Genomic DNA, 26772 nt, shown 5'->3' on the forward strand with positions numbered 1-26772 from the left:
TTGTTTGGTTCTGTCACGGAGCCCGCGCTGTAATGTTATCCCTTGGCCATGCACAGTTAGCGGTGCCCGTCTTCTGACATCATGTAGGTGTCAGGCTGGCAGTGCCTGTGCGTCCAAGCTGCCCGAGATCCAACCTTGCAGTGTCATCTAATGTAGTCCCACTGCGGGCCAGGGATCCATGGGCATGCGCAGTGCATATCATCGCCTCTCACTCACCTCCTTCCTGCTTCTTCAGACTGTGCGGCGTCACGGCCGTGGCATGCTATTAGGGATCAGCTGACGCCGCCTAGTCTGAAGAAGCGTGAAGAAGGGGAGTGAGAGGCTAGTATATGCACTGCGCATGGCCATGGATACCAGGCCCACTGTGGGATCACATTAGACGACACTGCGAGGTGTGATTTCGGGCAGCGTGGACGCACAGGCGCAGCCAGGACGACAACAAATGATGTCAGAGGACGGGCAGCGCAAACTGTGCATGGCCAAGGGATAACATAACAGCGCAGGGTCCATGACGGAATCAAACAACGCTAAGGAGGCAGCGCACGGTGCCAAGGGGGTAGCAATGACGGCTGTGCTGCGTCACATTACAAAGGAAAGTCCCACCTCCGGGACGGTTGGATGGTGTGAGGGGACACATTACATGAGTGTGTAGTTCAGCGTTTGCAAGGAGCATAATTTCAAGAGCGACCTTTCCCTTGTGCAGTATTAGTGCTGCACATGGTGGCTCTTTCAGTAACAAACGCCTAGGGGGCGGGGGCGGGGGGGACAGGTCCCCTTACATTTTAGTTGTGCCAGCGTGGCGGTCGCATGACACGTTGCCGGATACACAGCTGTGGATCAGCTGACGTTACTGAACCCCAATAACAGAGGAGCGACTGTTGACTGTGCACACAGCACTTCCAGGCACCAACTGGCGGTGTTAGAGCCCAGGGACAGCAGGAGGAGCAGATTGGAGGTATTGCCGCACACACAGCTGGGGATCAGCTGACGTTACTGAACCCCAATAACAGAGGAGCGACTGTTGACTGTGCACACAGCACTTCCAGGCACCAACTGGCGGTGTTAGAGCCCAGGGCAGTGGCGTAGGAAGGGGGATGCGGGGGGGGGGGCGGTCCGCCCCGGGCGGCACAATGCGGGGGGCGGCCGCGGCCGGCGCTGCAGGAGAAGAAGGAAAAAAAAAAAAAAAAAAAAAAAAAAGAAGACGCCCCTTTAAATCTTCGGGCGGCGCCGTCCGCCGCCACGACCAGGGCCAGCTCCCCCCACCCCCGGGCCCCGCCCCCCGCTCTAATACTCACCTCTCCTGGTTCCTGCGGCTTCAGCGTCCTCTGATTCTGCGACGTCTCAGAGCAGAGGGCGCGATGACGTCACTACTGTGCGCGCCGCTCTGCCTCTCTGTCCTGAGCGTCGCAGAGCCGGAGAGACGCTGACTGCACCGGACCTACGCTAGGAACGGGAGAGGTGAGGATTTTACTTTTTTTTTTTTTCTTTATGTCTGACTGTCTGGGGGCAATGCTGGACACACTGGGGCAATACTGGAGACCATGGGGCAGAATGCTGGACACACTGGGGCAATACAGGAGACCATGGGGCAGAATGCTGGACACACTGGGGCAATACTGGAGACCATGGGGCAGATTGCTGGACACACTGGGGCAATACAGGAGACCATGGGGCAGATTGCTGGACACACTGGGGCAATACTGGAGACCATGGGGCAGAATGCTGGACACACTGGGGCAATACAGGAGACCATGGGGCAGATTGCTGGACACACTGGGGCAATACAGGAGACTATGGGGCAGATTGCTGGACACACTGGGGCAATACTGGAGACCATGGGGCAGAATGCTGGACACACTGGGGCAATACTGGAGACCATGGGGCAGATTGCTGGACACACCGGGGCAATACTGGAGACCATGGGGCAGAATGCTGAACACACTGGGGCAATACAGGAGACCATGGGGCAGATTGCTGGACACACCGGGGCAATACTGGAGACCCTTTGGCAGATTTCTGGACACATTGAGGCAATACAGGAGACCCTGGGGCAGACTTCTGGACACACTGGGGCAATTCTGGACACTGGGGCAGATTGCTGGACACACTGGGGCAATGCTGGACACTGGGGGTAATATGCTGGACACACTGGGGCAGACTGCTGGACACACTGGGGAAAGGCTGGACACTGGGGCAGATTGCTGGACACACTGGGGGCAGTGCTGGACACACTGGGGCAGATTGCTGGACACACTGGGGGTAATATGCTGGACACACTGGGGCAGATTGCTGGACAACATGGGGGTAATATGCTGGACACACTGGGGGCAGGACTTGAGGCATGGGCAGAATGTAGATACGGGGCATGATTGGAGACACGGGGCAGGATTGGATCATGGGGCAGGACGGATACGATGGAGGCTGGTGGGGCAGGATGGGGAGATCATATGGGGTAGAATGGATACTCATGAGTGCAGGATGCGAGAACATATGGCTGGAGCCAGGAATGAGATAAACGGGGCCAGGGTGGGGAATAGTGTTACCATAGGGGATAATTAAGGGATATTATTACTGCAGTGATGTATTTATTTTATTTTTTGAGTATACTGTTTTAAATGGGGGGGCGGTCCTGTTACTGTGCAGAGTGACACTATATCGCCTTTTTATCTTCATGTGGTGTAATGTAGAAGTTGTGAAAAATTAAGTAATGTGTTCTGCAAGCGGAGCTCGAGATAACTGTGTTATTTCCTGCAGAAACGAGTCCTGGCTGGAAGGAATGATGGCGGTCTGTGCTGGATGAAAGATGAAGGACTTCACCTAGAGACATCACTGGTGAGTCAGTGTTACCTATACACTGACACTATACACTGTATACTATATAGAGGTCCTGTGTATAATGTCACCAGTGATCTCTGTATTACCTCTACACAGACACTGCATACTAAGTACAGATCTCCTGTGAATACTGGCACTTATGGTGATAGTATTGTGGTTTTTTTTTTTATTACTGATCAGTATTGTAGTATTCAGTCACTATGTGGTGGTAATATGTGGTCTGGAAATGGTGTTGTGGTATTTGTCCCTTGTATGTAGTATTATTCGGTCACTATGTGGCCTGGTCATGGGTGGTGGTATTAAGTCACAGGTTTGGCATGTGGTGGTGACACCATTAGGCCCAGTTTACGTTCTACAAAACAGGAAAACCATTTTTGGTAACCTTTGTGTGTATTGAGTGGGGGGTGGGGGGGGGGGGCGCCAAACTCGGGAACAGCCCCGGGCGGCAAAAGCTCTAGCTACGCCTCTGGCCCAGGGACAGCAGGAGGAGCAGATTGGAGGTATTGCCGCACACACAGCTGGGGATCAGCTGACGTTACTGAACCCCAATAACAGAGGAGCGACTGTTGACTGTGCACACAGCACTTCCAGGCACCAACTGGCGGTGTTAGAGCCCAGGGACAGCAGGAGGAGCAGATTGGAGGTATTGCCGCACACACAGCTGGGGATCAGCTGACGTTACTGAACCCCAATAACAGAGGAGCGACTGTTGACTGTGCACACAGCACTTCCAGGCACCAACTGGCGGTGTTAGAGCCCAGGGACAGCAGGAGGAGCAGAGGAACAGAGTGTAGGCCGAAGCCTGATTGGAGCAAGTTGAAAGGAAACCTTTAACCCCCCCCCCCCCCCCCAAGACGTTTGTAGCTGAAAGAGCCATCTTGTGCAGCACTAAGGATGCAAAAGGAAAAGGTTGCTCTTTTAATTATGCTCCTTGCAAACACCGAAGTAAACACTAAAAATGTGTCCCTTTATACCGTTAAACCGTTCCGGAGGTGCGAATTTCCTTCGTAATGGGACACAGCACAGCTGTCATTCCTATCCCCTTGATGCCGTGTGCTGCCTCCTCAGCGTTGTTTTAAGCTGTCACGGAGCCTGCGCTGTTCTGTTAGCCCTTGGCCATGCCCAATTAGCGCTGCCTGTCTTCTGACATAATTTGGTGTCAGGCTGTCAGTGCCTGTGCGTCCACGCTGCTCCAGATCCCACCTCGCAGTCTCGTCTAACGTAATCCCACTGCGGGCCTTGGAACCATGGGCATGCACAGTGCATAACCTCGACTCTCACTCCCCTCCTTCCCTCTTCTTCAGACTGTGCGGTGTCACGGCCGTGGCATGCTAGGGATCAGCTGACGGCGCACAGTCTAAAGAAGGCGGAGGGAAATGAGCGAGAGCCCGAGGGGAAGATATGCACTGCGCATGCCCATGGATCCCAGGCCCGCAGTGTGACTCAATCAGAAGACACTGTGAGGCGGGATCTCGGGCAGCGCGGCCGCACAGGCGCAGCCAGCCTGACACCAAATTATGTCAGAAGACAGGCAGCGCAAATAGGGCATGCCCAAGGGATAACAGAACAGCGCAGGCTCCGTGACAGCTTAAAACAATGCTGAGGAGGCAGCGCATGGCACCAAGGGGGTAGGAATGACGGCTGTGCTGCGTCACATTACGAAGGAAAGTCCCAGCTCCGGGACGGTATAACGGTATCAGTGAACACATTTTATAAGTGTTAAGTTCTGCGTGTGCAAAGAGCTAAAAAAAAAAGAGCTACCTTTTCCTTGTGCAGCATTACTGCTGCACAAGATGGCTCTTTCAGTAACAAACGACGGGGGGGGGGGGGGGACAGGTTCCCTTACATTTAGGTTGTTGTGCCAGCGTGGCGGTCGCAGGACACATTGCCGGCTACACAGCTGGGGATCAGCTGACGTTACTGAAACCCAATAACACTGGGTCGTATGTTTTTACTGTGCAGCCTGCACTTCTGAGCCGCAACTGGCGGTGTTGGAGCCCAGGAATAGCAGTTCAGGTGGTAGAAAGATGAACACAGCAGGAGACCTGGATGACACCCAATTACTTAATCAGGCAGAGGAGTGGCAAATTCCTGCGAGATCCAGGCCTGGTTCATTTTCAGGAAAGTAAGCCGGTCAACGTTATCGGAGGATAGTCGCATGCGACGGTCTGTTAGTACACCACCTGCGGCACTAAAGACACGTTCCGATAAGACACTAGCCGCAGGGCAAGCCAGCACCTCCAATGCATACTGGCTTAGCTCTGGCCATGTATCCAGCTTAGAGACCCAAAACTTGAACGGGGAAGAGCCGTCTGGGAGTACAGTAAGAGGGCAAGCCATGTAGTCTGTCACCATCTGACGGAACCGTTGCCTCCTGCTGACTGGAGCCGCCGGTGATGGTGTAGACATTTGGGGCGGGCACACAAAAGTGTGCCAGAGTTGTGCCATACTGGGCTTGCCTTGGGCAGAGGCACTGCTTCTGCTCCCTCTTTAGGCAGAGCCTCCCCCACTGCCTCGACGCACTGAGCTGCTTTGTAAAGCACTAGCAGCACTCCTCTCAGTTGGACAGGAGAAGATGATGGAATTCACCAGTGTGTCGTGGTACTCCCGCAATTTATGCTCCCGGGTCAACGCAGGGATGAGGCTTTGGACGTTGTCCCGGTAGCGAGGATCGAGGAGGGTGAACACCCAATAATCAGGCATGTTGAGAATGTGGTCGATGCGGCGGTCGTTTCTCAGGCACTGCAGCATGAAATCCACCATGTGCTGCAGAGTGCCAACTGGCCCAGAAACGCTGTCCCCTGCTTGAGACATGATCTCTGCCCGCTCGTCATCACCCCACCCTCGCTATACACACTGACCACTGGACAATTGTGTCGCTCCCTCCTCTGGACGGAGCTCTTCCTCCTCCATTGACTCCTCCTCATCCTCCTCACAATTTGGCCCCTGCGTACCCCTTTGTGAGGAACCACGTGGCGCTGACTCTCCAGAAGCTGATGGAAAAGGTGACTCCTCATCCTCCACCTCTTCCACCACATCATCCCTTAACCCTTGCAAAGTTTGCTGAAGCAGGCAGATAAGGGGGACAGTCATGCTGACTAGTGCATCATCTGCACTTGCCATCCGCGTGGAATAATCAAAAGGACGCAAAACCTGGCAGACGTCCTTCATAGTGGCCCACTCTGTGGTTGTGAAGTCTGATCGGCGCTGACTGCGACTTCTTTGCGCCTGATGCAGCTGGTACTCCATAACTGCTTGCTGCTGCTCACACAACCGCTCCAACATATGTAACGTGGAATTCCACCGGGTAGGTAGGTCACATATGATGCGGTGTTCCGGAAGGTGGAATCGGCGCTGCAGAGCAGCAATGCGGGATCTGGCCAAGCTGGAACGCCGCAAGTGAGCACACTCTAGGCGGACCTTGTGCAGCAGGTCATCAAGATCCGGATAGTCCCTCAGAAAACTCTGCACAACCAAATTGAGCACATGTGCCAGACATGGGATGTGAGTGAGGTTGCCAAGGGCCAAAGCTGCCACCAGATTTCGGCCATTGTCACACACTACCATGCCTGGCTGGAGATTCGCTGGCAGTAACCACACATCGCTCTCCTGCTTGATGGCATTCCAGAGCTCCTGCGCTGTGTGGCTTCGATGCCCCAATGAAACGAGTTTCAAGACGGCCTGCTGACGTTTGGCCACGGCTGTGCTCATGTCGGTCATAGGTAAACGTTCACGGGTCCATGTGGAGGTGGACTGTGACGGATCCTGCAGAGAGGAATCAGAGGAACTGGTGTAAGAGGAGGAGTCGATGCATACAGACTGGATTCCTGCAATCCTTGGAGTGGGCAGGACACGTCCTGCGCCACTCGCACGATCTGTACCTGGCTCAACAACATTAACCCAATGGGCAGTGAGGGAAACATATCGCCCCTGTCCATGCTGACTGGTCCACGCATCGGTGGTGAGGTGGACCTTGCTACTGACGGCGTTCAGTAGCGCATGTTTTATGTTTGCCTCAACATGCCTGTGCAGGGCAGGGACAGCCTGCCTGCTGAAGTAAAAGCGGCTGGGCACCTTGTACTGTGGGACTGCCAATGCCATCAAGTCACGGAAGCTGTCAGTCTCCACCAGCCTGAACGAGAGCATTTCCAGGGACAACAGTTTGGCAATGCCTGCATTCAGAGCCTGTGCTCGGGGGTGGTTGGCCGAGAATGCCCGCCTTTTCTCCCATGCCTGGACTACCGATGGCTGTAGAGTAGACTGGGAGTGTGAGGATGACTGGGAAGGTGGTGCTGTGGGTGGAATTACACTAGGTCTCTGGACAACAGTGGAGGAAGAGGCAACACGAGATGAAGAGGTGGTAGCTGCCGCTGTTGGTTGGCCTACGTCTTCACTGTGTTTCTGTAACTCCACCGCGTGCCTGTTCCGCACATGTTTCCACATATTTGTGGTATTGAGGTTGCTGACACTTTTACCTCTTTTTACTTTCTGATGACACAGCTTGCATTTGACAAAACAAATGTCATCTGCAACTGTGTCAAAAAAGGACCAGGCACTGCAAGTCTTGGGAGCGCCCTTTTTGGCTTTGGAAAGAGACAGGCTCCTAACGGGTGCCAAAGTGGAGGCTACAGGCTCCGCAGTCTTCCCCCTCCCTCTCCCTCTTTGGCCCGTAAGGGGAAGCTCTTCCTCAGAGCTGCTCCCACCACCTTCCTGTTCCTCACGCCAGGATGGGTCAAGGACCTCATCATCTCCACTACCCTCTGCCACCAACTGCTCCTCCTGGGTAGTCTCGGCAGCACAGTACGCATCAGAAAGCGGCACCTGAGTTTCATCATCAGATGCGTACTGCGCTGTGGTCACCGGAGGCACTGGCCCACCTGCCTCTTCAGAGTCAGAGAGATAAAGCTTTTGGGCATCACTGCACACTGCCTCTTCTTCCATTTCTCCAATGCTGCTTGGCTGGCCCCCTGTTTCCAAGCCAAGAGATTCAGAGAACAGAAGTAGAGACGGCTCCTGTCCTGGGCTCTCTGACTGCCTGGCCAATTTGGCAGGTGGTGAAGAGACAGATGGCTGCTCTCCAGTGCTCTGTGCCTGAGAGGATGTGGCACTAACTGAAGTCGATGCCGAGGCGTTAGCTGCCATCCACCCGACAACGGCTTCAATTTGGTCTTCACGTAGCAGCGGTGCACGGCGCTCGCCGACAAAGCTGCGCATGAAGGACTGTTCCCTGCTGAAACTGAGTGACGACGAGTCACCGGCGCCCGCAGCAGGCGCAGAATCACCACGTCCTCTCCCTGCTCCTCTCCCTGCTCCGCGCCCACGCCCACGTGCCTTACTCCCTGCCCTCTTCATCTTGGTTGACAGATAAAGATAAGCAGAAAAGTACTAAGGCCTTAGTGTGCTTATTCCTGAAATGCTCCTTCTAACAGGTGTAAGAAACACTAATGTTGTAAATTGTGGACTAAACTTTATTATTTTTCAAATGTGGCCTACACAAGTGTTAAGTTGTGTTTGGTGAACTTAACTTTTTTTTTGGTGCAGATCGGGCTACAGAGCTAGTTTAAATCACACGGAGACCGTGCAGACAGCCGTAAACGGCGCTGCAAGGCCAAAAAACCCTCCTCTCGGTTATCCTATATAGTGTTTTTCCACTATTTAGCTGGATACGAGTGGAAAGACACTAATAGGAATTTTTTTTTTCAAATTTTAAACTGGCTGCACTATTTGAAAAAAAGGAAATTGTTTTTCAAGGTATGAGGCAGTAACGCACCCTGAGCTGAATCCAACCGGCTATGGCTGCACACAGACTACAGGGCGAGCTGCGCTCACACAGAGACTGTGCAGACAGCCGTAAACGGCGCTGCAAGGCCAACAAACCCTCCTCTAGGTTATCCTATATAGTGTTTTTCCACTATTTAGCTGGATACGAGTGGAAAGATACTAATAGGAATTTTTTTTTTCAAATTTTAAACAGGCTGCACTATTTGAAAAAAAGTAAAATTTTTCTCAAGGTATGAGGCAGTAACGAACCCTGAGCTGAATCCAACCGGCTATGGCTGCACACAGACTACAGGGCGAGCTGGGCTCACACGGAGACCGTGCAGACAGCCGTAAACGGCGTTGCAAGGCCAAAAAAACCTCCTCTAGGTTATCCTATATAGTGTTTTTCCACTATTTAGCTGGATACGAGTGGAAAGACACTAATAGGAATTTTTTTTTTCAAATTTTAAACTGGCTGCACTATTTGAAAAAAAGGAAATTGTTTTTCAAGGTATGAGGCAGTAACGCACCCTGAGCTGAATCCAACCGGCTATGGCTGCACACAGACTACAGGGCGAGCTGCGCTCACACAGAGACCGTGCAGACAGCCGTAAACGGCGCTGCAAGGCCAAAAAACCCTCCTCTAGGTTATCCTATATAGTGTTTTTCCACTATTTAGCTGGATACGAGTGGAAAGACACTAATAGGAATTTTTGTTTTTCAAATTTTAAACAGGCTGCACTATTTGAAAAAAAGTAAAATTTTTCTCAAGGTATGAGCCAGTAACGAACCCTGAGCTGAATCCAACCGGCTATGGCTGCACACAGACTACAGGGCGAGCTGGGCTCACACGGAGACCGTGCAGACAGCTGTAAACGGCGCTGCAAGGCCCAAAAACCCCCTCTAGGTTATCCTATGTAGTGTTTTTCCACAATAGAGCTGGAGACTGGTGGAAAAACACTAATAGGAAATTTGAGAAAAAATGTGCAGCAGGCTGCACTAAGAGCAAAAAAGGACAACTGTGTGAGGCAGTGTGAACCCCCCCTGAGCTGAATACAACCGGGTATATGGCTGCACACAGACTACAGAGTGAGCTGCACACACACACACACAGAGACCTTGTAGAACGCTGTTAAAACAGCGCTGCAAGGCAAGAGCAAGGTGAACAGTGAAGAACACACAGCGTTTTGCTAAATTAGCCTTTGGAAAGGAAAATAAAGCAATTAGCTAGCTCGACTGGCCCTCAGTTAGAACACAGCGTCCTGTCCCTAACTGAAATCACAGCAGAGTGAGCGCAAAATGCCGGCAGCGTTTTTTATAGTGCAGAGTGACATCATTTCAGCAGCCAATCCAAGCCTTGCCAGTACTTACATGCCCACCATGCTAAACAGGATGTGCCCACACTTCCAATCATTCCTCATTGGCTGCTGCGTTCAGTTTGAATTCTGGGAACTTCCGATTCCGGTATCCGATACGCGGGAAGTATCGGAATTCGGTATCGGAATTCCGATACCGCAAATATCGGCCGATACCCGATACTTGCGGTATCGGAATGCTCAACACTAGTAGCGACACACCTTATTCATAAATGGAATGGTAACACCCAGTTGTTCATCTAGTCATACATTTCAGAGGACTGACACAATGCACAGTTCATGAATTAAGATGCTCCAAAATTGTATTTGATGGAGAAGACAAGCGTGTATGAAAACAGATTTTTCAGGAAAGTTATCGTCTACATGAGCATTGTAGTTGACCATATGCCTAACTATGGTCACAGAAGGCAATGGGGCATCCTAAAAAAAAGGTGAAAGGACCAGAAATGAAGTGGAAATTATATGAGGGACACAGGCTGAGTGTTAATGAAACTAATATATTGTATACTCCAGGTAATATCCATATGACAAATAATGGCCGGTGTTAATGCTAAGACATAATATTGTTTAAAACATTAGACTTTAAGTCAAGACGTTAAAAAGCAATCTTAACAATAAAATTTTGATTATTTTCTGTCTGAACACTGGGATGATGACAGGAAGAATAGATGAGTTCTGCAGATTAACTTTTAAAACTTTGTTATCTGAGATCTAGCTGTTTGCATGCCCCTTCCTAATACAGACTTCCAATGAGGTTAGAAGATATTGCTCAACCCAACTGTGTGCCGTAATTCGGTTTCTCGGAAGCCAAAATGGCCAATACACTTTAAATCTCACTTATTGTAAAAAAGGCAAAAACAGAGCTCAGAACAATCTAACTCCATAGGGGAGAGAAGAAAACTTTCACAATGTTTTTTTTTCCTATGGGGCGGAGGTTTTACAATGTCACATATAGTCATTGTTCAATTAGGTTAATCTGGGATAATGATTAGTGATGAGCGAATATACTCGTTACTCAAGATTTCTCGAGCTCGCCCGGGGGTCCTCCGACTATTTTTTAGTGCTCGGAGTTTTAGTTTTTAGCGCCACAGCTGAATGATTTACATCTGTTAGCCAGCATCAGTACATGTGGTGATTCCCTAGCAACCAGGCAACCCCCACATGTACTTATGCTGGCTAACAGATGTAAATCATTCAGCTGCGGTGCTAAAAACTAAAATTCCGAGCACTAAAAAATACTCGGAGGACACCCAAGCGTGCTCGAGAAATCTCGAGTAATGAGTATTTTCACTCAGCACGAATAATGATGGCTATACTACTAGCTATGAGAAGAACCTTATCCTGGTGGTCAACTCTCTTACATTTGGGGTCTTCTTGAACTGTAGTCCAATCAGGAGCAACATCTGCACGGAGCTTGTATGTTCTTCACATTTATCCTTTAGATAATTTTTCTGACACTCTGAAGGTGATAATGGGAAATAATGGTTTTATTACTAGAAGTAGGACCATTCCGATTTGGGTACACCTTGACGCTGTTGGGATGGATTGTACGTTTTTTTTAATCAAAAATGGTATTTACTAAGTACCCTATGTTATTTATATACATGATTTTACTTATTTTTCTGTATCTAAAAAACCTAGCAAAGGCAAAGTGGCTTATTGGTGTCCACCCTGACACTCAGCATTTATGGCAAATGTCTGTGTTGGTCCCCCATCTAGGTTCCTGCCATCACTAAGTTGACACTGAGTAGTCATGGGTGCATATTAAGATATCCTCCAAGTCATGGACCCATTATAGTTCCTTATAGACGGTTGCAGGTAGCAAGTCCGACTGAATAGTTTTAGGTCACTACCAGGCAGTAGGCATTAGTTCCAAAGATTGGCAACTGAAGGCAAAGGTCCACACATGGGTGACTAGATCAAAGCAGAGTCAATACATTGGCAATCCTTAGGAAATAGTGAGAAGAAGACCAGTAAATCACCACCAGTGCTAATAACCAAGCAAGTCAATTCTTGATGAAATCAGTTGAGTGTTGATCGTGAAGCTAGAGCCATGCTAAGCAAAGCGCAAGAGCAGTGGTGTGGTCATGGCAATGCGATGCCACAGATCCAAGTAGGACAACAAGATCCCCACAGGGCGTGTTCTGACTACCTGCAACTTCTCAGAGTGTTAGGTAACAGATGTATTAATAGTTTGTCTACCGACTTGCACAATTTTTGTGTTGACCGTATGGACACTGGTGACGGAGATGATGAAGCTGGTGTCGGCGCTCTCAGTATGTAGAAACAGGGTCTTAAAAAACTACCCAAACAGATTGGACCTGTGGTCCTCCTAAAAGCATACACATGACTGAGAAAGGATTGAAGGAGCAAATTGGGATCAAGATCAGTAATGGAACATAATTTCATTCCACTTGTTGAGACCAGTGGGATGTCTTGTTCCCAAGTTGTAAATCCATAATGCCTCTCGTGTTAATGGACGTCTTTTTCTATCCCCACCACGCTTCAAGTTTTTAAGGTGCTCTATGCCTCAGACTTTTAAAGATGAAGAATTCCTATTGTGATGCACAATGAAATGTTTGGCAGCCATTGATATATTCCGAATAACGTTATTATTATTTATATCTCTGATGTGTTCTGAAATACAAGTTTTTTCGTTTTCTCGTGGTGCATCCAATATATCTTAAGTGACAAATAGTGCATTCTATTTTATATATCACATTTGTTGAGTTACAGTTAATAAATTGATTAATATTATAAATCTGTGTCTCCTTGTGATTATTAAATGTTTTTGTTATTTTGGCATATTTGCACTTTTTACAGTTATTTGTTCCATATTTAAAGAAGCCCTAGAGATTCAACCAATTTTGCACAGGTGGTTTCCATGAAAATAATCCCGGTGAAGCTATGTTTCCAATAGTGGGTGCTCTCCTAGCTACTACATTTACCCCCAAATCAAGAAGCATTGTTTCTCTTTGCGGAGAGTGACATGTTAAGCATGTCGAGATGAGGAGACTTGAAATTTAGCTAGAGTCTCATCTTCATATAATATTGGTAAACATTTGTAAATAACATTTTTAATATCACTGAATTGGGGGTTGTATCATAATAAGGAAACAAAAGGTTTTTTATTTTTTGCTTTTCTCACTGGATTGTATTTGGGCTCAATTAAATCATCCCTATTTTAAGTGAGGGCTATGTTTCTGGCTATTCTAAGCAACCAATCCGGATACTTACAGTGGGGCAAAAAAGTATTTAGTCAGTCAGCAATAGTGCAAGTTCCACCACTTAAAAAGATGAGAGGCGTCTGTAATTTACATCATAGGTAGACCTCAACTATGGGAGACAAACTGAGAAAAAAAATCCAGAAAATCACATTGTCTGTTTTTTTAACATTTTATTTGCATATTATGGTGGAAAATAAGTATTTGGTCAGAAACAAACAATCAAGATTTCTGGCTCTCACAGACCTGTAACTTCTTCTTTAAGAGTCTCCTCTTTCCTCCACTCATTACCTGTAGTAATGGCACCTGTTTAAACTTGTTATCAGTATAAAAAGACACCTGTGCACACCCTCAAACAGTCTGACTCCAAACTCCACTATGGTGAAGACCAAAGAGCTGTCAAAGGACACCAGAAACAAAATTGTAGCCCTGCACCAGGCTGGGAAGACTGAATCTGCAATAGCCAACCAGCTTGGAGTGAAGAAATCAACAGTGGGAGCAATAATTAGAAAATGGAAGACATACAAGACCACTGATAATCTCCCTCGATCTGGGGCTCCACGCAAAATCCCACCCCGTGGGGTCAGAATGATCACAAGAACGGTGAGCAAAAATCCCAGAACCACGCGGGGGGACCTAGTGAATGAACTGCAGAGAGCTGGGACCAATGTAACAAGGCCTACCATAAGTAACACACTACGCCACCATGGACTCAGATCCTGCAGTGCCAGACGTGTCCCACTGCTTAAGCCAGTACATGTCCGGGCCCGTCTGAAGTTTGCTAGAGAGCATTTGGATGATCCAGAGGAGTTTTGGGAGAATGTCATATGGTCTGATGAAACCAAACTGGAACTGTTTGGTAGAAACACAACTTGTCGTGTTTGGAGGAAAAAGAATACTGAGTTGCATCCATCAAACACCATACCTACTGTAAAGCATGGTGGTGGAAACATCATGCTTTCGGGCTGTTTCTCTGCAAAGGGGCCAGGACGACTGATCCGGGTACATGAAAGAATGAATGGGGCCATGTATCGTGAGATTTTGAGTGCAAACCTCCTTCCATCAGCAAGGGCATTGAAGATGAAACGTGGCTGGGTCTTTCAACATGACAATGATCCAAAGCACACCGCCAGGGCAACGAAGGAGTGGCTTCGTAAGAAGCATTTCAAGGTCCTGGAGTGGCCTAGCCAGTCTCCAGATCTCAACCCTATAGAAAACCTTTGGAGGGAGTTGAAAGTCCGTGTTGCCAAGCGAAAAGCCAAAAACATCACTGCTCTAGAGGAGATCTGCATGGAGGAATGGGCCAACGTACCAACAACAGTGTGTGGCAACCTTGTGAAGACTTACAGAAAACGTTTGACCTCTGTCATTGCCAACAAAGGATATATTACAAAGTATTGAGATGAAATTTTGTTTCTGACCAAATACTTATTTTTCACCATAATATGCAAATAAAATGTTAAAAAAACAGACAATGTGATTTTCTGGATTTTTTTTTCTCAGTTTGTCTCCCATAGTTGAGGTCTACCTATGATGTAAATTACAGACGCCTCTCATCTTTTTAAGTGGTGGAACTTGCACTATTGCTGACTGACTAAATACTTTTTTGCCCCACTGTATGTTTTTTAAATTTTTCATGAAAAAAACCCTCTTCTCACGTTCCTCATCAGGTTTATCTCTCTAATCTAATATATGCCTCTTTAACCACATGGTTTTCTAGATTTGGACAGACTCAGGCACAAACAGCGATCACTATTGGGCACATTGCATTATCTCCTGGTCTTTGAAGACTTTCATCCCCTTTGTTTTTTTTTAGATATTTTCTTAAATTAAATGTAGGTCTGGTTATGACCACTCTTTAGCATTGGCACTTTATATTTACGGTAATCAAATTCCTTGATAAAGTACTCTTAAACAGTGGCTGAGCTTTCTTATTGACCTTACTGTGCAATATTACGCTGTCATTGTGCAATAATTTTGGGATACTTATTTTCCCTTGTATATATTTTTTCTACTTTAGAGTCTCCCTATCTATTTGTATGAAATAATTATATATTTACCAGCCTATTTGGACGTGGTACCTGGGTGTTGCTATTTCTTACCCTTATTTTTATATTTTAACTAGATGGTGGCTCGATTCTAACGCATCGGGTATTCTAGAATATGCATGTCCACGTAGTATATTGCACAGCCCACGTAGTATATTGCCCAGCCACGTAGTATATTGCACAGTTACGAAGTATATTGTCCAGCCACGTAGTATATTGCCCAGCCACGTAGTATATTGCCCAGCCACGTAGTATATTGCCCAGCCACGTAGTATATTGCACAGTCACGAAGTATATTGTCCAGCCACGTAGTATATTGCCCAGACATGTAGTATATTGCCCAGTGACGTAGTATATTGCCCAGTGACGTAGTATATTGCCCAGACATGTAGTATATTGCCCAGTGACGTAGTATATTGCCCAGTCACGTAGTATATTGCCCAGTCACGTAGTATATTGCCCAGACATGTAGTATATAGCCCAGTCACATAGTATATTGCCCAGTCACGTAGTATATTGCCCAGTCACGTAGTATATTGCCCAGTCACGTAGTATATTGCCCAGTCACGTAGTATATTGCCCAGTCACGTAGTATATTGCCCAGTCACGTAGTATATTGCCCAGTCACGTAGTATATTGCCCAACCACGTAGTATATTGCCCAACCACGTAGTATATTGCCCAACCATGTAGTATATTGCCCAACCACGTAGTATATTGCCTAGTCACGTAGTATATTGCCCAGTCACGTAGTATATTGCCTAGTGACGTAGTATATTGCGCAGCCACATAGTATATTGCCCAGTTACGTAGTATATTGTCTAGTGACGTAGTATATTGCGCAGCCACGTAGTATACAGCACAGAGCCACATAGCATATTGCCCAGCCACGTCGTATATTGCCCAGTTACGTAGTATATTGCCCAGTGACGTAGTATATTGCCCAGTGACGTAGTATACAGCACAGAGCCACATAGCATATTGCCCAGCCACGTCGTATATTGCCCAGTCACGTAGTATATTGCCCAGTTACGTAGTATATTGCACAGCAAAGTAGTATACAGCACAGAGCCACGTAGTATATTGCCCAGTCACGTAGTATATTGCCCAGCTACGTAGCTACGTAGTATATTGGCCAGTCACGTAGTATATTGCCCAGCTACGTAGTATATTGCCCAGCCACGTCGTATATTGCCCAGTCACGTAGTATATTGCCCAACTACGTAGCTACGTAGTATATTGGCCAGTCACGTAGTATATTGCCCAGCTACGTAGTATATTGCCCAGTCAGGTTTGTCACAGGTTAAAAAATAAAAAATAAACATATATTCACCTTTCCGAGGGCCCCTTGTAGTCCACGGCAGCTTCCGGTTCCAGGGTTGGTATGAGCGCAGGACCTGTGATGACATCGTGGTCACATAACCGTGACGTCATGGCAGGTCCTTCTCCCATACCACCTTTGCCACCGGAACCTGCAAAGGAAGATGGTGGCCGGCGCGAGCGACTACCGAGGGTGAGTATAGCAGGATCTTTTTTTATTATTATTTTTAACATTCCTTTTTTTACTATTGATGCCGCATAGGCAGCGTAATAGTAAAAAGTTGGGGACACACAGGGTTAATAGCGGCAGTAACGGAGTGCGTTACCCGTGGCATAACGCGGTCCGTTACCACCAGCATTAACCATGTGTTAGCGGTGACCGAAGGGGAGTATGCGGGCGACAGGCACTGACTGCGGGGAGTGAGGAGCGGCCATTTTCTTACTGACTGTGCCCGTCGCTGATTGGTCGCGGCAGCCATGACAGGCAGCTGGCGAGACCAATCAGCGAATGAATAACCGTGACAGACAGACAGACAGAAAGACGGAAGTGACCCTTAGACAATTATATAGTAGATGAAGCCCCTCACTACCCTAGAGCATCTGGAATGTGCACATTGCCCCTTCATTACTTTACACCACCAGGGCATAGACAACAAAGTCCAGCAATTATTCATCAGAAATGTTCAACAATAGACAAGTAGAACAGTTCTTCAGTTTCATATGATCGTCTTCACTATTATTTTTCTTCTCTATAAAACCATTTATTTGTAAATTATCTCCCAAAGATCAACCTCAATATTCACCTGGAAGCCAGTAGAGATGTCTCAATAGATGTTGATCGTCCCATCTCCAAGCCCAGACGATTGAGGCCAATCCACAAGGGTGTGATGACTTCATGTGTTCACCCTACAAAATATAGGCAGGTAATATAATGGATTACATACGGTGTAGACCCCAAAATTGCCACAAATCATATTGTAATGTCCTAGCCCAAACCATAGATATTGTTGAGCAGAAGATCAGTCCACATACTGAATAAAGTGAATATATAGAACGATGCCAATAGTATTTAACCCCTTAGACAGGACCTGTCACCGGGTCACAGTGGCCAGTGTCTGCTCGTATCTTATTCCCACTGCTGCTGAGTTTTTTTTCCTCTTTTTTTATTCTGACATATGGGACTTTTTATTTAGTAATAATTGTCATGATCTTTCTAGCGTGGCGTGTAGAGTTGAATGAATATGTTTGGAAACAATCGCTGAATCACAATTTGCCATATTCGTGCCATATTGGTGCCGAATTTATATTTTTTACGTTCATTTCCAAATATATTCGCTCATTTCTACTCCCATTGACTCCAATGGCATTCAGCTGTGTTCGGCCAATATGGCAAAAACAAGAATTGCCGGCGATTGTAATCCAAACCGAATATGGAAACATTTGCTGAATTCTAGTGGCGCGGCTCATTGATCCTTTGGGGAATTCTGTAGGAGGCTCAGTAGGACAATCCTGTGAGCTGTGACCCCTTGTCATAGACAAGGAACTGGAAAGATAGGAAGTACAATAGGGTCTTATCCGTAAAAAGGGAGGTGAAGGGCAGTTTGCTCACCTTCTGTGGCTTTGGAATCTTGACTCTTGTAAAATTTTATGAAGCGGCTGCTGCAGATCCTCGCTCTGGAGAGACAGGTAAAAATGAAAGAACGTGGATTAAAATCTGCCGGTGGCCCAATGACGAGCAGGAGACAAGATCCGAAGAAATGCGCTTTATTTTTCAGTGCATTGTGAATTGACACACTTCTTCATGTAGTTTGTCCTGATGAAGAAGCGGGTCTCTTCCGAACGCATTGACAAATAAACCACATTTCTACGGATCTTGTCTCCTTCTCATCATTGGGCCAAATGAGACAAATGAACATTACTCAGAGGAGCAGCAGAAACGCAGAGAAAACTGTGATTTCATCAAACTGAAAGCAAGCAGCCCAGGAAGGCTACTTTCACACTAGCGTTTTTCTGCGGACGTCAAAATGCGTCATTTTGTGAAAAAAACGCATCCTGCAAAATCTCCCGCAGGATGCGTTTTTTTCCCATAGACTTGTATTGGCGACGCATTGTCATACGTCGTGTACGTCGTGCGACGGATGCGTCGAAATTTGGCGACACGTCGTCTGGAAAAAACGTTGATTGTAACTTTTTTTATCTCCGCCTAAAAAAAGTGTCGCGACGCATCCTGCGGCATGCGTCATTGGCTACAATGGAAGCCTACGGACGCAGAATCCGTCGAGACACGTCGTATGACGGAATGCAGCGCTGCAATACCTTTTTTTTACACTGAGCATGCTCAGATTCAGGATTTTGTTGCAAATTCACCAGACACCCCCAAATCTATATAAACCTGGCCTGGGCCTTCAACCCCAAATGTGCCAGCAAGAAGCCAAGAAGAAAGAAGCCTGCCAGCAAGACTCCTGCCTCCCTGCAAGACTCCAGCCTGCTTGACTACAGCCAGCAACACTTTGGCCACCCAGACTCCAGCCACCATAGAGCCAAGAGCCAGCCACTGAAACCATTCCAGAGGCCTGACTGTGCTGCCAGAAGATCACGCTACAGCCTTCAAACCAGTGTGAGTACTGCCAATTTTTGTGTGCGTCTGTGTGCGTGCATGTGTTTGTGTCTGTATGATGTACTGAACACAGCCAGAGCTAAACCTGAATATGCTTTGCAAAAAAAAAAAAAGCAGCATGAACCGCACATCCCAAAATCATACGTTGATCTAAAGCCGCCAGGCAAAAATTATATAACTGAATATGAGGTTTTCAGTTTAACGTTCTGATCAGACTGTATGAAGCCCACTGCCACTTCACGGCAAACCTCGTAGTGGGTCCTATCGCCCTAACGGAGCGGAGCCGTGCGGCGCCCACCACCACAGCGGCCATGCACCAGCAGGGTGCTGCCCCACAGCACCCATGCTGCAAGACTGAGCCCCCATGACTCCAGACCGCGCCGCCCCACCAGCAAAAAGCCACAGCAACAATGGCCGCCACACAGCACCAGCACCAAAATGAAAGGAGCATTGAAACTCACCTTCCTCCAGCTCTTCAGTGAGAGCCAAAATGGGCTAGACCCCTTAATTTGCAGTCTCCTGCTAATTAAAATCACCTGTGCCAAATGGGAGGAGTGCTGGTCCAAGAAGAAGACTAGAACATGCTTTGCAAAAAAGAAAAAGAAAAAAAAAAAAAAAAAAGCATGAACCGCACATCCCAAAATCATACGTTGATCTAAAGCCGCTAGGCAAAAATTATATACCTGAATATGAGGTTTTGGGATGTGCGGTTCATGCTTTTTTTTCCTTTTTGCAGAGTTACAGAGTTGGTTGAGGGTTTATTTTTTAATAAAGGTAATTTTTTAAAGGTTTTTTTTTTGGGGGGGGGGGGGATTTTTAAAGAGATATTTTAAAATAACTTGTGGTAAATACCTTTTAACATGGTGGGTTGGCCTTTCAATTTTAATTGTTTTTAATTTTTTGGGGGTGGGTGGAAATGGTTATGTGCATTGGGTGTATTTGTTTTTGGGTTTGTTTCTCTAAACTGTTGGTGTTGGCCTGCATGAACTTTTTTTAAAATTTCATTCTTGTCTTCACAGGTGACAGGGTTAGGAAGTGGTGGCGGTCACTCAGGGATCGCTTCAAGAGGGAGTTGAACCAGGAGATGCATGCCCCGAGTGGCTCAGCAGGACGGAAAAGTACACGATATAAGTATGGCGGGGCCCTGTCCTTCCTCAGGGAAACCATGCTGAGTAGAACGTAAGTGTTCAACAGCACATTAAATAACCATGTTTACCTGTCTAACTTTTTTGGTTTCAGTCAGGGCTTTTTCCTCTCAATATATTGTTTTTTTTTTTATTTCACAGCACCATCTGCAGCCATCGGGCGCCTTCATCTACCTTGGCGCCCTCTGGAGCGATCTCTCAGGAGTCCGCCACCGAGGGCTATTCTGACTCATGGATATGTAGAATGTAGTGGTGTCTGGATGGACCTTTCTTTTTAGGCGCTTCCGTATTCACCTGTACTCACGTTCATACCGATTAATCAGACAGCTTAACTCAGCCACGATCTCATGTAAGAAGACTCCAGGAAAAGAGGGTTGCTTTAACTGAAATTCTTGTATTATGATGAAAGTAGCAGGTAAAAAGGAATATTCAACAGAGGACATGTAGTAGGATGCATACAGATGGAGGAATGAAAACAAAATGGAGTATAAGGGCGAGAACAAACATACATCACAGGACTATAGTGAGAGAGTTGGGCCAAAATACAGGGAAAGGCAAACTTCTGCCTAGAAAGAAGAATAGAACACAAGCAATGCAAACATTGAATGATTTCCTAAGTCGTGAGACATGACACTCCCCGTCTGAAATCTTTGGATTTCACAATGTCCGTAATTCTTCGAAGTCATTCGAACCTGAAAAAACAAGAGGAAAGAAAACATGCATGCAATGATAAACATCAAAGATTTTAAAGTCCAAACTCGTTGTTGTCGACCCGTAGATCAAACCGAAAGATAAGTCCAAATATATTAAACCCATCTTCAGATTGAGGAAGCCGCAAACAAGCCAACTCTTCCACCAACCCAGAATCCAATGGGAATGTTAACAGTTCAATCCAATGGAAAATGTCAATATTCAATAAAACTGGGGGACGAGGAGGAATGCTCCCCGCCGTGAGCAACGTCCAGGAGCATGTTAGTTCATGTGATGTCCTTCTTTCGTAGAAGCAGCACGAGTTCCGTGACCGGGCGGAAGAAGGTTCGGGTAGAAAAACTTCTGATGCGCTCTACTCTGTTGCTCACATATGTGTAGAACTGCTTCGTTTGGTTGTGTATGTACCACCCTGCTGTCTGTGTAGAAGGTAAAGGAATCAATTGTAATGTCCATTTCGTCTTGTACAACTTCAGCAATTTCTACTGCCAATACCGCAGCACAAAGCTCGAGTCTGGGTACAGAGTGTGCAGGCTTTGGAGTTAATTTGGTCTTACCCAGGATGAAACCACAATGCACCTTATTGGCTCCTAAGGTCATCAGATAAGCTACTGCGGCTATGGCTTCAGTAGATGCATCAGAGAAAATATGGACTTCTTTTCTGATTGCAGTCAAAGGTGATCTTGGAGAATAACAACGTGGAACTTGGAGTTGCTGTAAGAACTCCAGAGACTTCTTCCATGCTTCCCACCTTTGCTGTTTCTGAGTTGGAAGCGGGGTGTCCCAATCCGTGTTCTCGGCCGTAAGCTGTCTTAACAGTATCTTGCCTTGAATAGTGACGGGTGCTACAAACCCGAGAGGATCATAGATGCTATTTATGACAGATAGGACTCCTCGTTTGGTAAAGGGTTTGTCATAGGGTGACACTTGGAAGGTGAAGGTGTCCCGTTTGATATCCCACAGTAGACCAAGGCTGCGCTGTGTTGGAGGAACATCAGAACCCAAGTCGAGGTCTTTTATGTTTGTGGCATGGTCCTCAGATGGAAACGCGTTCATTACCTCTTGACTGTTAGAGATAATCTTGTGGAGTCTGAGGTTTGATGTGGATAGCATTTCCTGTGTCCTGGAGAGTAGGTCAATTGCATCTTCACTTGTGGGTAAGGACTTGAGCCCATCGTCCACGTAGAAGTTCTTTTCTACAAATTGCCGAGCATCGGATCCGTACTCTCTCTCACCTTCCTGGGCTGTCCGTCTCAGACCATAGATCGCCACAGCAGGTGAGGGACTATTCCCGAAGACATGGACCTTCATCCGGTAGTCTATGACCGGATTGTTGACATTGTTGTCTTTGTGCCATAGGAACCTAAGATAGTTTCTGTTGTCTTCTTTCACGATGAAGCAATGAAACATGTGATGAATGTCGGCCATTATGGCGACAGGTTCTTGTCTGAAGCGGATCAATACTCCAAGGAGGCTGTTGTTCAGGTTGGGCCCAGTTATGAGCAGGTTATTGAGAGAGAGGTCTTCAAACTGAGCACTGGAGTCAAACACGACTCTGATCTGATTAGGCTTGCGAGGGTGATAGACATCAAAGGATGGAAGATACCAACATTCTTCTCCCTCCCTCAGTGGTGGCGCAGGTTCAGCATGATCTCTGTCAAAGATGTTCTGCATAAAGTCAATGAAGTGCTTCTCCATCTCTGGTTTCCTTTTTAGGGTACGCTTTAAGGATGAGAACCTTGCAGTTGCTTGCTGCAGGTTGTTCGGCAACCTCACTCTTGGGAAACAAAAGGGTAAAGGAGCTACCCAACTGTTGGAGTCATCTTGAGCAAATTCTTTATCCATAACCTTTATGAATTCTTTATCTTCCCTTGTGGGTGCCAACTTGTTGTCACTACTTGTAGAGTCGAACACTGATGACCCGAGGTTTTCATCCCAGGGCTGGTGCGTGTTCATGTTGTTGAAGGATTCCTGTTGCCAGTTGGTGTTGCTCACTTTCTCTTTCACCCAGTAGTGATGTGGGCATGGTTGGAAATGGGTGCTGCGACCATTTGACAAGATGTGTGTTTTGTAAGAGGAGATGTTGTTAGGTCTCTTCATCTTGTGTATGCAAACATTGCCTACGATTACCCAGCCTAGATCTAAGCGTTGGGCAAATGGTGCATCGTGCGGTCCGTTAATTTGCTGACGTACCTTGTGCAGCCGGAGAATGTCTCTGCCCAGCAGAATCAGGATATCTGCATTGTTGTTGAGGGCTGGTATCTTGTTTGCTATCCTCTTGAGATGTTGATGATGAAGAGCAGCCTCTGGCGTTGGGATCTCTTCTCGATTGGATGGAATCTGGTTGCACTCGACCAGTGCAGGTAATGGTATCTCGACGGTGTTCTCGAGAGATGTCGCTGTAAGACCACTGGCCCTTCTCCCAGAAACCTCTGTAACACCACTGCAGGTACCTAAGGTGTAAGGGTAAACATTTCCCTTTAAGTTAAACATATCAAAGAGTTCTGACCTTGCAAGTGATCGGTTGCTCTGATCATCCAGAAGGACATACACCTTCACGGCTTTCTCTGGGTGACCGTTGGGATACACGTTCACCAGGCAAATCTTCGCACAGGACTTGTCCCAGAGGTCTTCTCCGCAGACTTCTGTGCATGAAGAAGATATTGTGGTATGGCTTGCAGTTTGAGCTGCGTCCTCCCCGCCATGGCTCGTGGTGGGGGAAGGAGTAAGTGTAGAGTCAGGACGGAATGGGTGGAGTGCTTGTACGTGGTCCTCACTGTCACACTCCATGCACTTAATTGTAGTTTTACAGTCTTTAGCAAGGTGTTCAGTAGAAGCACAACATCTGTAGCATACCCCGAACTTCTTTAGAAGCTCCTTACGTTCTTGGAGCGGATTCTTCCTGAAGCCGATGCACTTTTTTAAGGGATGTGGCTTCTTGTGGATGGGACATTCACGATTTGGGTTCTCTATCTTTTCACCCTTGTTACTCTTGCCTGGGGCTGATGTTGGTAAGGGAAGAATATCCGTCTTCTTCACTGACACTGGACCCCTGCGGTTTCTGTCATTCGAGCGTGCGCTGATGTATTTAGAAGGAGGTGAAGCTGGGCTACTGGATTCTTCGTAGGAAAAACTTGGGTCGTTCTTACGCTCTGCCACGTCTTTTATAAACTCACAGAAGTAGGAGAATGGAGGAAATGACACTTGATGGTCTTTCTTGTATTTTGACCCTAGTGTAGTCCACTTTTCTTGTACGTTGTACGGTAGCTTGGAGATAATGGGATTTACTCCACGGGCAGTGTCCAGGTAGCTGAGGCCAGGTAGGTGGGTGTCTGCCTTGGCCAGCTGGAGCTCTAACAGCAAGTCACTGAGCTCCAGGAACTTTGAACTGTCTTTGCTTGATATCTTTGGAAAACTCTGTAATCGCTTGAACAGTGCATCCTCTATGGCTTCTGGACTGCCAAAGTTTTTCTCTAGTCTTTCCCATGCAGCCATGAGACCAGCCGTTGGATTACTGATATGTACAGACCTGAGTCTCTTAACACGCTCTGTGGATTGTGGTCCTAGCCATCTGATTAGCAGGTCCAGCTCTTCGGTAGCAATGATGCCAAGGTCACTAGTTACGGTTCTAAAGGCATTTTTCCAACCTCTGTAATTTTCAGGTTGGTCGTCAAACCTTGTGAGACCGGTTTTAGTAAGTTCACGGCGAATCATGTACCTTGCGAAGTCGGACATGTCTGTTCTTTCTGACTTAGGATGCACGAATGTAGGCTGAGCAGTGTTGTACATAGGGGTGGAGACGTCCTGGCCTTGAAACGTGGGTAAGTATGGAGTGGCATATGCATTTAGTCCAGCAACCGGTTTGGTGGGTATAGTCTCTGCTACATGCGGAGTTGGCACTGCGCGGTTGTCGAGAGTATAATGACCTGCCGGCATATTGGGTTGCGTGTAGATATTAGCCTGTGGAGTTTGGTGAGATGCGGGGTCTTGGCGCATACTGGAATACGAAGGAAGTTCAAGTTTGGGAGCATTGTACTGACCTTGAATGTAGGGTTCTGTAAGTGGATCGGCATCCTGGTGCCCTGGAGAAGCATGAACGCCATCAGGAATGTTAGTAATGATCTGCGGTTCGCCATTTTGGTTTAGCACGTAGTCTCTTGTGCGTTCAATAGGGTCTTCTGCCTCCACTTCACACAAACTGATGCTGTCTCTTTGACTCCCACTGATAGCTCGCTCCAGGATCCTTAACTCTGCCATGGCTGTCGCGTGCTCACATTCCTTCTCCAGAGCTTCCTTGCGTGCTGCATCCGCATCCATTTCTGCTCTCTTTTGTGCTGTGGCTGCATCCATTTCTGCTCTCTTTTGTGCTGTGGCTGCATCCATTTCTGCTCTCCTTTGCGCAAAGGCAGCTTGTATCTTAGACGTTTCAGCCTTAGCACGTGCTCTTATAAGCTGCTGGCTGAGAGTGGAATATTTTGATGAACTTGACCTAGATGAGCGTTTTGAGTGCTTGGACAATTTAGATGAGCGAGTTGATGCATCTGGTGTCCGTGCAATTTTAGCCTCTAACTTGGTTTTAATGTCACGTACGGTGCAGTCTCTTTCAGAATTCAGCTGCTGGAAACTTTGCAATTCGTTTAAAGTCTCTGGCAGATTCAGTTTTTTCAGGAGAATAATGTATTGGTCAGTCTTCTCCATATACATTTGGTATGCTGTGCATAATTGTTCTAGGGCTCCCTCAAGTGGTAACTCATGAGAAGCAGGCCTTGATACAGTGTCTATGTGATTCAGCACTTTCTCCCACAGTGAAGACACATCAATATATACGACACATTTTGCAGTCTCTAAATTCTCCATGACTTTCCATGTAGGTTTGACTGTACGTTTTCCCCTTTCACTAGCTGGTGGATGGGGATCTGGGTCTCTTTCCTGTGTTTGTAAGTCTGGTAGGGACATTGTATTCCTTGCTTCAGACATGATTTGATTGCAGGCAGGAAGAGTGGAGGATGAGGGTTATACTTCTTCCTGATTATCTGCAGTGTGAGCTTCTATGCACGCTGGGGTCTGGCTGGGAACTGGGTTACTATCTATCTGGGAAATGTCCTTTTCCACTGAGGTTCAGCACAGACCTTGAGTTACTGTCTCTGAAGGCAGGCTATTCCTTTTTACTATTCTGACTCATGGATATGTAGAACGTAGTGGTGTCTGGATGGACCTTTCTTTTTAGGCGCTTCCGTATTCACCTGTACTCACGTTCATACCGATTAATCAGACAGCTTAACTCAGCCATGATCTCATGTAAGAAGACTCCAGGAAAAGAGGGTTGCTTTAACTGAAATTCTTGTATTATGATGAAAGTAGCAGGTAAAAAGGAATATTCAACAGAGGATATGCAGTAGGATGCATACAGATGGAGGAATGATAACAAAATGGAGAATAAGGGCGTGAACAAACATACATCACAGGACTACAGTGAGAGAGTTGGGCGAAAATACAGGGAAAGGCAAACTTCTGCCTAGAAAGAAGGATAGAACACAAGCAATGCAAACATTGAATGATTTCCTAAGTCGTGAGACATGACAAGGGCCATGTCGGTAGACCCCACACCTCTGACCCCTCGTCTGACCCTTCCGGTACCCCTGCCCCATCCACTTCCGCCGCCCCAAGCACTGGAGCATCATTGCAGCCTTCATCGCTTGAATCTGATGGTCAGGGCCGTATTTGCCACTAGACACGCGAG

The 26772-nt window shown here is 47.1% G+C and overlaps 1 long non-coding RNA gene across 2 annotated transcripts in view; it reads right to left on the bottom strand.

Moving 5' to 3' along the window:
• The window catches only part of LOC138641815 (uncharacterized), a 40343-nt gene extending 22091 nt beyond the window's left edge, over nucleotides 1-18252 (bottom strand). For both annotated transcript variants that reach the window (XR_011313950.1, XR_011313949.1), the window contains exons 1-2: nucleotides 18172-18252; nucleotides 17366-17468 (exon numbers count right to left, since the gene is read on the bottom strand). This is a non-coding gene — a long non-coding RNA (uncharacterized lncRNA). The remainder of the gene's footprint in view (nucleotides 1-17365; nucleotides 17469-18171) is intronic.
• Nucleotides 18253-26772: the final 8520 nt, after the last annotated feature.

This window comes from Ranitomeya imitator, chromosome 6 (assembly GCF_032444005.1).
Source record: "Ranitomeya imitator isolate aRanImi1 chromosome 6, aRanImi1.pri, whole genome shotgun sequence".
In the NCBI taxonomy this organism is placed as follows: Eukaryota; Metazoa; Chordata; class Amphibia; order Anura; family Dendrobatidae; genus Ranitomeya; species Ranitomeya imitator.